This window comes from Orcinus orca, chromosome 12, assembly GCF_937001465.1.
Source record: "Orcinus orca chromosome 12, mOrcOrc1.1, whole genome shotgun sequence".
Lineage (NCBI taxonomy): Eukaryota > Metazoa > Chordata > Mammalia > Artiodactyla > Delphinidae > Orcinus > Orcinus orca.
The window spans coordinates 52005905-52020090 of NC_064570.1; the positions used below are offsets into that span (position 1 = coordinate 52005905).

General features: G+C 38.4%; 1 protein-coding gene across 6 annotated transcripts in view; it reads left to right on the forward strand.

Moving 5' to 3' along the window:
* Nucleotides 1-14186, forward strand: part of ATG5 (autophagy related 5) — a 119614-nt gene that overhangs the window by 40793 nt on the left and 64635 nt on the right. The window lies entirely within an intron of this gene.

Consider the following 14186-nt stretch of genomic DNA (forward strand, 5'->3'; position numbering starts at 1 on the left):
ATCGTAGTTCCTTAATCTTGCCTGCATTGATTGCCCTCCAGTGCCTATACACAGTTCTGTATGCAGGCAGTTCTCACTTTGCATGGGTCAAATATGCATGAATTTCAGTTAACATGCTTTAGTTAAATAATGCCAGTTCCCCAACAATGTGGTTCAAATTTCGTTTGTGTGTATTAACTGTGAATAATCACATAAAGTACAATTATGTAAGAGTGAGCTCTTCGGTTCAGTCATTATGTAACAACAGATACATGTCATGATCAGTGACCGGTCACTTTCTTTGAGTGTCTGTCAGTGAATCGTCATTATGCTGCTGTTATTTAATTCACTCACAGACAGCAAAGCATGCAGTTGTGTTGCCCCCTTGTGTCCATTGATAAGCCCACATAACGTTTTGTAAAACTGGATAATTGAAAGAGGGAATTAGCCAAGAAAGATGAAAGTGTAGCAAAGAAACAAAAAGTGATAATGCTGGAAGTGAAATTTGAATAGAAGGTAGTGGAATTATAGAAGACATAGCTAACTGTGGGGCTGTTGACATTACCACCATTTGAGAGACTTTAGATATGTAGCCCCAGGAGGTTAGTGAAGGCAGACTCTTCCACACAAATGAGGGAAGTGGTTGTGATGAAAAGGATGAAGTTATCCCAGAGGGAGTGATACTGGCAAAAATATCACATTAAAGGAACAGGGATATCTCATGGTGTTGAAAGTGCAAGTAACATGTTTGAAGTTGATCCAAACTTAGAAAGGGAGTATGATAATTTGCCAAAGTTTAGGAAAGATGCTTGCTTGTAAGAAAGCAGGCGCTATTCAAACTGTGTTTAAGATTTTTACAAATAAAGCACTTTAATTCTCCATGTTTCTAATGCTTTAATTAGTGTACTGTTAAACACAGTACTAAATAAATATTAGTTTTATTTACTTTTTTCATTTTCCTGTACATTTATAACCATCAGAGTTTTTAATATTTTGACAATTTTCTAAAAGATCACAAAACAATCATAAATTTTCCCATTAACTATTAAGATCACTTTGCATGGTTTTATGTTACATGGTAATTTTTCCAGTCCTGCACTACTGTGCAAAGCAAGGACTGTCTGTATTTTGTCCATCTTCAATAGTTGTTTTTGGACAAGGAGTTGGTACAATATAAGCTGCTCTTTCATAGCAACAACTAGAATAAGAGAAGACCCCTCTTTTCCCCTTAAAAAAAAAAATTTTAAAAATGTGATACAGTTTTATCTTTTGGACTATATCATTAACCATCTCACAGAGTTGTCTGTAGTTATTTAGTATTTATTAAACTTTCATTATGCAAAATACAGGGCATTATCTGTGACTTCATTAGTACAAAAGGTACGTATTTTATGACAGTGTGTCCTGTAAATTAAATTTTCACATTTCTTTTAAGTTTCTTAGATTTGACCCAGGTTACATGGAGTTGCTCCTTAGTTTCATATTTGTACCTCTGATATTTCTCAATTAGGTTGTAAGGTTTGCAAAAGGAAGGCACCAGGCCTTTCACTTCATTTATATTACTGAGTACACATATTCTTATTAAGTGATCAAAAGAGTTTACAACCCCTTAAGAAGGTGTACTTTTTCCTTTTCCTGGCTGGCTATTTGTAGATGAAGTGACATTTTAGGAGGCTTGTGAATAAGAGGATTGCTGAAATGGAAGAAGACAGGAATGTTCTAAAGAGAGAAGAGATCTGAGAGTAATTTGTCTTCAGAATTTAAGTAAATAATTTAGATGAACTTTTAAGTAGATGTTCTTGAAATCTATTGTGAGCATGGTGAGTCAGCTATAGAGAGCCCAGGGATTCAGCAGAGGATTCTAAAAATGATTGAACTGTTTCAGTTGGGGCATTAGAGGATTAGTTATGGAGGGTGATGGGTAAGAGTTGTGGAAATAACAAAGGTGTGGTTTTTAGACTCAGCTCTTCTGGTAGCTCCTTAGGGCAAGTCACTCAATCCCTTTTAGCTTCAGTTTCTTTATCTGTAAAATAAGAGAATATCTGCTGTGGTTTCCTATAAATGTTTTTAGAAGCTTTAACGAAACACTAATACAGTTTATGTGAAAGTGTTTGAAAGGAAGTAAAGCTGTCTTGATAAAAAGAATTATTGAGAAGTCACTTTGAGACACGAGAACAGGGGTTGGCAAAAAGTGTGGTCCCGCCTGCCGATGCAGGGGACACGGGTTTGTGCCCCGGTCCGGGAAGATCCCACATGCCGCGGAGCGGCTGGGCCCGTGAGCCATGGCCGCTGAGCCTGCACGTCCGGAACCTGTGCTCCACAGCGGGAGAGGCCACGGCAGTGAGAGGCCCGCGTACTGCAAAAAAAAAACACAAACAAACAAACAAAAAGTGTGGTCATGAGCCAGCCACCTGTTTTTGTAAATAAAGATTTATTAGAACCCTGCCACAACAATTCATTTATGTAACATCTGTGGCTACTTCCATGCTACAACAGCTGAGTTAAATAGTTGTGATCAAAAAAACAAACAACCCAATCCAAAAATGGGCAGAAGACCTAAATAGACATTTCTCCAAAGAAGATATACAGATTGCCAACAAACACATGAAAGGGTACTCAACATCACTAATCATTAGAGAAATGCAAATCAAAACTACAATAAGGTATCACCTCACACCAATCAGAATGGCCATCATCAAAAAATCTACAAACATGGGCTTCCCTGGTGGTGCAGTGTTTGAGAGTCCGCCTGCCGCTGCAGGGGACGTGGGTTCGTGCCCCGGTCCGGGAGGATCCCACATGCTGCAGAGCGGTCGCTGGGCCTGCGTGTCCGGAGCCTGTGCTCCGCAGCGGGAGAGGCCACAGCAGTGAGAGGCCCGCGTACCGCAAAAAAAAAAAAAAAAATCTACAAACAGTGAGAGAGTGGCATGGACATACATATACCACTAAATGTAAAATAGCTAGTGGGAAGCAGCCAATTAGCACAGGGAGATCAGCTCATGCTTTGTGACCACCTAGAGGGGTGGGATAGAGACGCAAAAGGGAGGGGGTATGGGGATATATGTATATGTATGGCTGATTCACTTTTGTTATACAGCAGCAGCTAACACAACAATGTAAAGCAATTATACTCCAATAAAGATGCTAAAAAAAAAAGGTCAAAAAAAAATAGTTGTGAAGGAGACCATGTGGCCCACAGCTTAAAATATTTACTCTCTAACCCTTTTATTTATTTATTTATTTATTTTTTGCGATACGCGGGCTTCTTACTGTTGTGGTCTCTCCCGTTGTGGAGCACAGGCTCCAGACGCGCAGGCCCAGCGGCCATGGCTCATGGGCCCAGCCGCTCCGGGGCATGTGGGATCTTCCCGAACCGGGGCATGAACCCGTGTCCCCTGCATCGGCAGGCAGACTCTCAACCACTGCACCACCAGGGAAGCCCTCTAACCCTTTTAGAAAACATTTGCCAGCCTATAGAAGGTTGATTAAACCAACAGCTTGTATTTATCATCGATCTAAAGCATGACTCACAGTGTCACACATTCAGAACTTGGTATAACTTAACGTATCAGACTTAGTCTAATAACTGCCTTCATTGCTATTTTTTATATAAAAAATATATTGTTTTATAAAATTCCTTTTTTCCTGTTTTTGTCTTAGCTTATATTCTTGCTTGGATATATGACTATTTTAAAGTTATTTTTATTAATTTAACTTTTATTAAATTACTTTTCAAATTGAGTTTCATTAAATCCAACTTAAAATGGTATGTGGTTAAAATATATTTTGTTCCTTCTTTTAGCTATAAATTATTTTTGTAGCTATTATGTTTGGTTTTATTGGTACTGCTAATGATTAAGTTTACACACTCAAAATCCTACATGTGGTATCCTGTGGGGACCTTGATAGTTTATTTTCTACTTTTTAAAATTGAAATATACATTTAGAAAATCTTTGGCTGGCTAGAGGTTGTTTGTAGAAAATATATTTTGGGGTAAAATGTTGAATGTTACCTACATTAAGGTAAATTGGTGAAAGGTGGGTATAGTAGTTCATTCTGTTCCTTCTGCCTAGAATAACCTTTCCCTCCCTTTTTGTCTATTTAATTCTTACTTAATGTTTTAATGCTCATCTGTCTTGTCACCCTCTAAGTGAAAACTTCCCTGTTTCATTTTTTTTTAGCCAACAAACTATTTATTGAACATCTAATATGTGCCTGACACTATGCTAGGAGCTAGTGATCATCCAGCGGTGATAGAACAAACATGAATCCTGTTTTTGTGAAGCTACAGCCAAGTGGAGGCAGAACTATTTATATTTTCATGCTCTCATGGCTCCTTGTCCATTCATATGCATTCTTGCTCTCATAATTCACTCTCTGGTTATAGTTATGGTTTATGTATTCTGCTAGAATATAAATTTCTCTTGGTTAGAGTGTATCATGCATTTTCTGTATCCCCAGCACCTAGTATATTCTTAGGCATAGAATGAACAAAATAAATACTGACCGAGTGACTCCTTTATTTTAATCCTATGTAGTACAACAAGGAAATACTGTTACCAGCTTTTTATAAATAGATTAATATTAGATAAAATAGAGGAAGTACCTTTAAAATTTTTAATTATGGAAGTGGATTTTATGTTTAAGAATTTTTCCATCCAAAAGAAAGTCTTACAGATTTGTTAGGGCAAAGACATTTCACCTGTTGGTTAGTGTAATTGTAAACTGGTCAGAATTGAGAAAAAGCAGATGGTAAATTTCTTTCATTCAGAACTGCACCTGTACCAGCATAGCAACTAAACGATTTAAACAATTTTTGAATACTTTCAAATGCTAATTTTAATTTTTCAGATCTCTGTGAAAGAGAAATAAGAAAAGCTTTTGAAACCAAGAAAGCTCATTTAAGACATACTGTGCCTTTCAGTGTTTTTTATGGGTTTTCATTTTAGATATAAAAGTATTTAACCACCTTGTGAAACAAAGGTAATGACCACAAAAAAAGAGAAGAAAGTAACATTTTTATTATTTATGAGGCACTTGTCACTATATTTGCAGGCTATTTTCTATTAAATGTCAGGAGGTTTTTCTTATAAGCTAGAGATTTGAGGAAATCTCTAAAAAATATTTTTAACATAATATATGACTTAGTTTTCAGCTTTGATTTTCTGAGTATACTAAAAAAGAAAAGATGGCATCAAATAAATTCCATAGACCTTCAAATAAATGCAAGTTTTCACTGCTAAATATTGGAAATTTACATTGTTTATAAAGTATGGTTAATCCTTTTGAGCTAAGTAATTTTTTAGAGAAATCAGTTATTTGGTAGTGGTTTTTAAGAGGAAATAGTGGTTAGCTTAAGGTGAATTTTATGGTAAGTCATAGCATTTTGAAAATTCTTTTGTTTGGTGGGTGATGCAAAAGAAACGCAATGGTTCTAACAGGCTTATATGATAGAGACAGTTGGGTTGTGATTGCATTGCTTTGTTTTTATCAGTTGCAATATAGTAGTATAAGTAATGGACTGAGAATCTCTTGGTCCGAGAAGGAGCATTGGGTCATTGACATATGCTCCAAAGGAGCATTGATCTTTCTTTGCTTATCTCCTATTGGTTGTGTGGCCATGGCAGATCACTCTTCTGAGATGGAGTTTCCTTATAAATGTCAAGGTGATGATACCTCACAAGACTCAGATTCAAAGACTGTACAGTGGTAATCACTTAACACCTGAATTCTGGTGATTAGATATTCTTGATTCCAGAGGATTTCCTGGAAGAATAATTATTGTTTATTTCTCTCTCTCTCTCTCTCTCTCTCTCTGTCTTTCTCTCTTTACCTCTCCCTCTTTCCCTCTCTTCCTCCCTGGTCCTTTCAAGCAGGACTTAGGTAAAAGGCAATAGATAACTTTCTAAAAATAAATGTGGTGTCCTAGAAAGACTACTAAAACAGAAAGACAAGAGATTTTTGGACTTAACTCTGTATCTTGAAGCTTCCATTTCTGTGCTGTTATCACAGTGTCAGTACTGTTCTAATGTATAGATGGTGTGGAAGGAGATTACTAAGTAGAACTGTCAATAGGAAGCATAAGTATTCTTCTTGAACCTTTTGTCTCAGTGAAAGGTCACTATTTGGTAAGCTTCCTTTCTTTAGAAAAACTCAGATGTTTATCAGTCATGGGAACACTGGGATCACATTGTATAAATAAGAGCAAAGAAAACAGTGTAATGAGCATCCACACACCTATCACCCATCTCAGCAGTTAGCAGTATATGGTCAGTCTTGTTTCCTCTGCTCTCACCCCTGCCCCACTTTGAGTTTATGGAAATTTTCATTCTTTAATCTAGCGCTACGAATATTGCTCACAGATTTATATTCTTCACAGACTTTGTTATTTAATCAAGTCTTGGAAAGAACAATCATTATACGAGAGTTGTGCCCAGATCCTGATAGTATGGATTAGCCAATTATAAGAATCTACCACATGCCAGGCACTGTGCTAGGCATAGGGGGCGCCGGGGTGAGTATGACAGCCACGGTTCCTTCCCTCAGAGTTCACATGCTGGTGGGGGAGGCAGACATTAAACAGATAGCCTTTAAATAATTATTACATTTGTATCTTGAGTTATAGAGGAAGGGATAGAGAGCAGTGTGGTTGTGATGAAAGTGTTCCAGGCACAGGGAATGATGTAGGTTAGGCTGAGAAGGAGAAAAGAGCTTAATAAATTCTAGGGGCTCTAAGAAGGCTATTCTTTTTTTTTTTTTTTTTTTTTCCAAAATCAGTATTTTATTTAAGGGGTACTTTTACTTCCTTTAAGCAAATCTTTAAAGCCATTTTACTTGGACTTCCCCCTTCAAGCCTCCTGTGGTTCTTCTGTGTTTAATCAGCGGTTCTCCAAGGCCTCAGCTTTCTTTATAAGGCCCCAGAAGGCAATTCTGACTAGAGCACGGTGATTGAGAGTGGCAGGCAGATAACACTGCAAATTGGATAGAGGACCCTATGTATTCAGGGTCTGATAGGACATTTTAGTGATATTGAACTTAATCTCCAGGGAGTGAGGCGAGGTAGATAGGGGACTGCTGAAAGATTATAAGCAGGGATATAAAGGAATCAGATGTTCTTTTTTAAGTTATCTCTGGCTACTGTATGGTTAATGAATTAGAAGGGAACAAATATGGAATTAAAAGGCCAAGTACGAGTCCATTCCAGTGGTTAGGTAGCAGATGAATTTTTCAGACTACAGGGCAGTCTTGAAGGTAGAGAGAAGTGGACGGTTTTGAGAAATATTTGAGATGTAGACTTGCTAGGACTTAGTATTTGGTTGAATGTGGTGGGTAATAGAATGAAAACTGTCATAGTTTGTTCCCAGACATTTTAGAAACTGTTGAGTGTGTCTAACTACACTTATCCAGCTTATAGACACCCAGAAGGAGATCTTTATCGTTACATTAAGATAAACCACTTTTTTGGTATCCAGTACCTTAATACTGTCATAAAAAGAAACATGGTCTCTTTGATGCTATAAGTATTTTAAAATTTATGCTGATTTCTACTAATTATTGTTTTACTTTCTGAATGCTCAAAAACATTCTAAAACTTTGCTAAAGATTGACGTCAGGCTTACCAGTTGATAAAATCCATTCATATTTTTAGGTTGAGACATTTGCCTGTCTGCTGACCTCAGGCACCTCTCTCATTTTCCATTGTTTCATAAGATTATTGGCATTGGTTTTGTAATCCTATCTTTAAGTTCTTTTAGTGTCCTCTGAAGTAATTTTCCTTTGTCTGAAGACTTGCATTAATTTAAAGCAAAGTACCTACTGTTATGTCTGAATATGTCATTTTTATTTTAGCTAAGTTTTCACACTTGCTTCTTTGAAAATCATTCTCTTGTTGAAGAAAATGGAAACTAAACAGAAGTTGGATAGTTTAGCTTTCTCTCTGTCATCTCTTAATATGATAACCATCTTTCCCAATAATGTTCTCCATGCGTTCGTTCTTTCTTTGCCAAACATGGTTTATAAAGCTCGTTTTGTTTTTCCTCCCTTTTTTTTTTTTTTTAAATAAACCTCATCTTGTGCTTGGTGTTGACCTTCCTGCCACTCTTCTTACATACTTACATACTCCTTTTATTAGTCAGGATTCTCCAGAGAAATAGAATGAATACACACACACACACACACACACACACACACACACACACACACAGATTTATTATGAGGAACTGGGTCATGTGATTTTGGAGTCTTACAAGTCCCACAATCTGCCCTCTGCAAGCTGAAGACTCAGGAAAGTCAGAGGTGTAATTCACTCTGAGTTTCAAGGCCTGAGAACCAAGGATGCTGCTGGTGTAAATCCCAGTTCAATGGTAGGAAAAGATGAGATGTCTCAGCTCAAGCAATGGGGCAGAAAAAAGGGGGGCAGATTCCTATTTCCTCTGCCTTTCCTTTTGTTCTCTTCAGGTTCTCAACTGATTGGACGATGTCCACTCACATTGGGGTGGGCAGTCTACTGAAATGACACATAGTCATATGCTAATCTCATCCCCAGACCCCCTCACAGGCACACCCAGGAATAATGTTTAATCTGGGCATCTGTGGCCAGTCAAGTTGATGCATAAAATTAACCATCACATTCCTGCTGTAACTTGGTTCATCTTTTATGGGTGTCATTTTAGTGTTAATTCATTGAACAGATAATTATTGAATCCATACTGGAGATAAAGTAGTAAAAAAAAATAGACTGAATCTCCTGCCCTTATGCAGCTTAAATTATCGTGGGGGAGACAGACAATAAGTATACATAAAAGTAACATACATTATGTGCCTTATGACGATGAGGAGTGCTGTGGGAGAAAAAGCAGGGAAAGATGAGAAAGGACTGTGTTGGGAGAGGGCATTGCTGTTTTTAATCAGGTTGTCTCAGAGGCCTCACTGATTGCATGACATTAAATGAAGACCTAAAGCAGGACCATACATTTATCTGGGGTTCCTAATACCTTCCTAGGCAGAGGGAATGGAAGGGGCAAAGCCCCTGAGGTGGGGAAAAATGCTAGGTACTTTTGAAGACTTAATCCTATTAGTAGCTTTTACCAAAAGTGAGGGAGAACATAAGTTGTTTTTCCCTAGGATACCGTTTTCCTCTAGTGTGCTTGTCATATTTCCCCTGTGAGAAACAATCTATAGTATAGTCTCATCATTAAAAAAAAAAAATTCTAAGTAGCAAAAATGTCACTTTTCTATTATCTGGTTCTTTCCATAAGTTTCATGTGACAGAAAGCATCCTTTTGGCAGTGATCTTACCCTATTTTGAAAGCAATAAACAGTGCTGAGAATAGAGATCATTAGGGATTGGGCCTGTTTTTATTAAGGTAGTTATAAAAGACCTGTTTGACAAGATGATATTTAAGCTGAAATCTTAAGGATGAAAGGGAACTAGTCACATTAGGGAATGGCATGTTTTAAGAACATGAGGCAAAAAGGAGTTCGGTACATTTTAAAAAATAGAAAGAAGGCCAGTGTGTCTTGGCCAGTGACCAAGACGGAAGAGTGACATGCAATGAGGTTAGAGAAATGGGAAAGATCTAGGTGATATAGGGCCTTTCAAGTCAAGGAAAAGAAAATTATTTATTTATTTATTTATTTTATTTATTTTTATTTTTGGCTATGTTGGGTCTTCATTGCTGCATGCGGGCTTTTTCCAGCTGCGGCGAGTGGGGGCCGCTCCCCATTGTGGTGCACAGGCTCCTCATCGCAGCGGCCTCTCCTATTGCGGAGCACAGGCTCTAGGCACGTGGGCTTCAATAGATGTGGCATGCAGGCTCAGTAGTTGTGGCTTGTGGGCTCTAGAGCATAGGCTTAGCAGTTGTGGCACACGGGCTTAGTTGCTCAGTGGCATGTGGGATCTTCCCGGACCAGGGCTCGAACCCGTGTCCCCTGCATTGGCAGGCGGACTCTTAACCACTTCGCCACCAGGGAAGCCCAAGGAAAGAATTGTGATATTAAGTGCATTGCGAAGCCATTGGAGGATTTTTGAGCAGGAGAGTGATGAGATGCAGAATATGACGGAAGAACATTGTAGCTGCTGAATAGAGGGTGGAATAGAGGGAGCCAAGAGTGGCAGTGGAGAGTCTGTAGTAGTAGGTTCAGGTATAAGATGATGGTGACCTTTAGGGTGATGATGGTAGAGATGGAGAAAAGTCAGTAAATCTGGGGTTTATTTTGGAGGTAGCATTGACAGAATCTATTATTAGGTGGGGTATTAGGTTGTTATTAAACCAAACTTGAGTCTGCTCACCCACACACAGTAAAGCCAATCTACTGACACTGGGTTGTGGTGAAGGAAAGTACAGTGTTTACTGCAGGGCACCAAGCAAGGAGAATGGGCAATTCACGCTCAAAAGACCCAAACTCACCAACGGCTTTCAGGGAAGGGGTTTTAAAGGCAGTGTGAGGGAGGGGCTGCAGGGTGTGTGATCAGCTGTTGCACAATTCTCTGATTGGTTGGCATCAAGGTGAAGTTCCAAGCATCATCAACCTTCTGGTTTCAACCAGACTAGGATCTGTGTTCTTGTGGTCAGCAGTTTCCATCTGGTGGGGGCCTGCTTCCTTTAAAAATAACTCAGGAGGGCTTCCCGGGTGGTGCAGTGGTTGAGAGTCTGCCTGCCGAAGCAGGGGACACGGGTTCGTGCCCCGGTCTGGGAAGATCCCACATGCTGCGGAGCGGCTGGGCCCGTGAGCCATGGCCGCTGAGCCTGTGCATCCGGAGCCTGTGCTCCGCAGCGGGAGAGGCCACAACAGTGAGAGGCCCGCATACCGCAAAAAAAAAAAAAAAGAAAAAAGACAACTCAGGAATGTGTGTCAGGCCTTTATCTGTATCTTTCAGGGACCTGGGAGTTGGGTGACTGTGCTGTGTGGTGGATTTTTAGTCTAAATTGTTACCAGTTTCCCAGCCCAACAGCTATTCTTTATTTCTACATCTTCACATTTCCTAATCATTAACTCTTGAGTCAGCCTTTTGAGACACAAGGGAGGCCTGGGAGACTAAAGCAAAAGCCTTTTACTTCAAAGGACAGGGACACAGGGGTTTGTGTATGGTTTCAAGTTTAGGTTGAAAGAAAGGAAAGAATCATTCCTGAGTTCTGACTTGGGCAGCTAGATGGATAGTAGCGCTTTATACCATGATATGAAATAACTAGATAAAAAATAGGTTTGGGATGGGGAACAAAGCCAAATTGAGAAGGTCAGCCTTGAAGGCAAAAGTTTGAAATGTGGGCTTCCCTGGTGGTGCAGTGGTTAAGAATCCACCTTCCAGCGCAGGGGACACAGGTTCGAGCCCTGGTCCGGGAAGATTCCACATGCCGCGGAGCAGCTAAGCCTGTGCACCACAACTACTGAGCATGCACTAGAGCCCGTGAACCATAACTGCTGAGCCCGTATGCCTAGAGCCTGTGCTGCACAACAGGAGAAGCCACCACAATGAAAAGCCCACATACCGCAACGAAGAGTAGACCCCGCTCACCACAACTAGAGAAAGCCCGTGTACAGCAACGAAGTCCCAACGCAGCCAAAAATAAATAAATAAAATAAATTTAAAAAGAAAAGTTTGAAATGTCTCTGAGACATTCACGTGCAGATGCATTGAGTTAGATGTTGATAGAATTAAGTATTGTGAGTGTGTGTCAGTAGATGAAGAAAGCTTAACAGATTTGAATCGAATGCTGCAACTTCTAATTTCATAGTCATTTACTTTAACAATAAGTGCCCTGTTTATTATTTTATCTTAAAGGATATGACAGTTGATGTCCCAGTGATACAAGGCAATGAATATGGAGCAATCCCATACATTCCTAATGTTTGAGAGTTCTTTATATCCACTAACTGTGTTTTGCTTTTTTTCTGCATACAGCTGAGATAGTCGTTTCCTTTATTGTTTTGTCTGCAGTATAGTAAGATGAATAAGTTCAGTCTGAAGCTGTGTGTGTGGCTTCAAGAATCTACAAATTTGTGAGAAATTTGCTTAGAGAAAATTTGTAACCTGCTTGAGCATTCAAGTTTTACTGTTGAACAAACAAGCATTTTACTATATTATGCTACATGTTTTAAATCAATCTCTTGGTATTCTAACTTTCTGTAATTAGAAATAATGATGAAAATCTAAAAAGTTTATGCATTTGTGTTTTAATATAAAATCATAAAGATACTTTGCTTGGCTTCTGGAGAAAGATTGCTCTTGGGAATTACATGATTTGAATGAATAAATAAATTTGGTGATAACTTGGATCATAGCTTCTTACAGTGCTTTGGGTATACTTGGCAGTGAACGTCATGGATAATAAAACTTGGTGAAAACATTTAGACAGTTATTTCATAATACACTACAAATTATACTAACATAAGTTTATTGAAGAGTCCATTAATTACAGTGAATGGTCATATGTTCCAGAGTTAATCAGTGGTAGAGAGAATACATTTTTGTGTATGAGATTCAGTTGATAAATGTACAAATCTATGAGACTAGATTTATAGTTCAGTCTAAACTCTGATCAGTACTTGAAAATATTTTTAGTGAACTCTTAGTGTTGCAGGAATACAAAGGTTTAGTTTGTAATGTCATTTTAAGTAAAATTCCAAATTATCTACAGTAAGAAGACTACCTTATCATATCTTTTATTTATCTGGTCCAGTTAAAAAACTTTAAAAAAATGTATGCCTTGTGATGTACTGTCACTTTTTTGTAAGGTAAGTTTGGGAAGGTTCAAGAAGCTTTTTCTTATGAATGTTGGTACCCTATATAAAGGAAATGCAGATGAACATCTGTCAGATATTGATCCAATATCAATATCCGGATATTGATTTTCACTCTTGGACTCATGACCTATTCTTATTATTTGAATTTACAGTATGATTCCTCTTTCTTCTTAAAAAAAAACAAAACATGGTATACACACAAACACAAAACACACATATATATACACAGGTATATATGCATATATAATTTAACTTAACTTTGTTTTTATATTTTTATTTTAGTTTTTAATTTTTTAAATTTAGATATAATTGACATGTAGCGTTATATTATTTTCAGGTGTACAATATAATGATTCGATATTTGTATATATAGCAAAGTGCTCACTACCACAGTAAGTCTAGTTAACATGTCATTTTACATAGTTGTAAAAAACTTTTTTTTGTGATGAGAACTTTTAAGATCTACTCTCTTAGCAACTTTCAAATATGCCATACAGTATTATGAACTGTAGTCACCATGCTGTACCTTACCAGTTATAAAATAACTAAAAATAACTAAAATACTGGCTGCACCAGTTTACATTCCCACCAGCAGTGCACAGGGTTTCCTTTTCTCCCCGTCCTTGCCAACACTTGTTATCTCTTTTCTTTTTGACAGTAGCCATTCTGACAGGTGTGAGGTGATATCTTTTTTTTTTGGCTGTGTTGTATCTTCGTTGCTGTGTGCGGACTTTCTCTAGTTGTGGCGAGCGGGGGCTACTCTTCGTTGAGGTGCGCGGGCTTCTCATTGCGGTGGCTTCTCTTGTTGCGGAGCACGGGCTCTAGGCTCACGGGCTTCAGTAGTTGTGGCATGCAGGCTCAGTAGTTGTGGCTCGTGGGCTTTAGAGCGCAGGCTCAGTAGTTGTGGTGCACAGGCTTAGTTGCTCCGCTGGCATGTGGGATCTTCCTGGACCAGGGCTCGAACGCATGTCCCCTGCATTGGCAGGCAGATTCTTAATCACTGTGCCACCAGGGAAGCCCGTGAGGTGATATCTTATTGTGGTTTTGATTTTCTTATTATTAGTGATGTTGAGCACTTTTCATCTACCTGTTAGCCATCTATATGTCTTCTTTGAAAATGTCCATTCAGATCTTCTGCCCATTTTTAAATTGGATTGTTTAGGGGTTTTTTGCTATTGAGTTGTATGAGTTTTTTTATATATTTTGGATATTAACCTCTTGTCAGATACAAGATTTGCAAATATTTTTTCCCATTCAGTAAGTTGTCTTTTCATTTTGTTGATGATTTCTTTCGCTGAGCAGAAGCTTTTTAGCTTGATGTAGTTCCACTTGTTTATTTTTGCTTTTGTTGGCTTTGCTTTTGATGTCAGACTGAAAAAAATTGCCAGGACCTATGTTAAGGTATATGTGCATATATATTTTAACTTATTTTGTTTTTAAATGAATCTTTTGTTTTGAAACT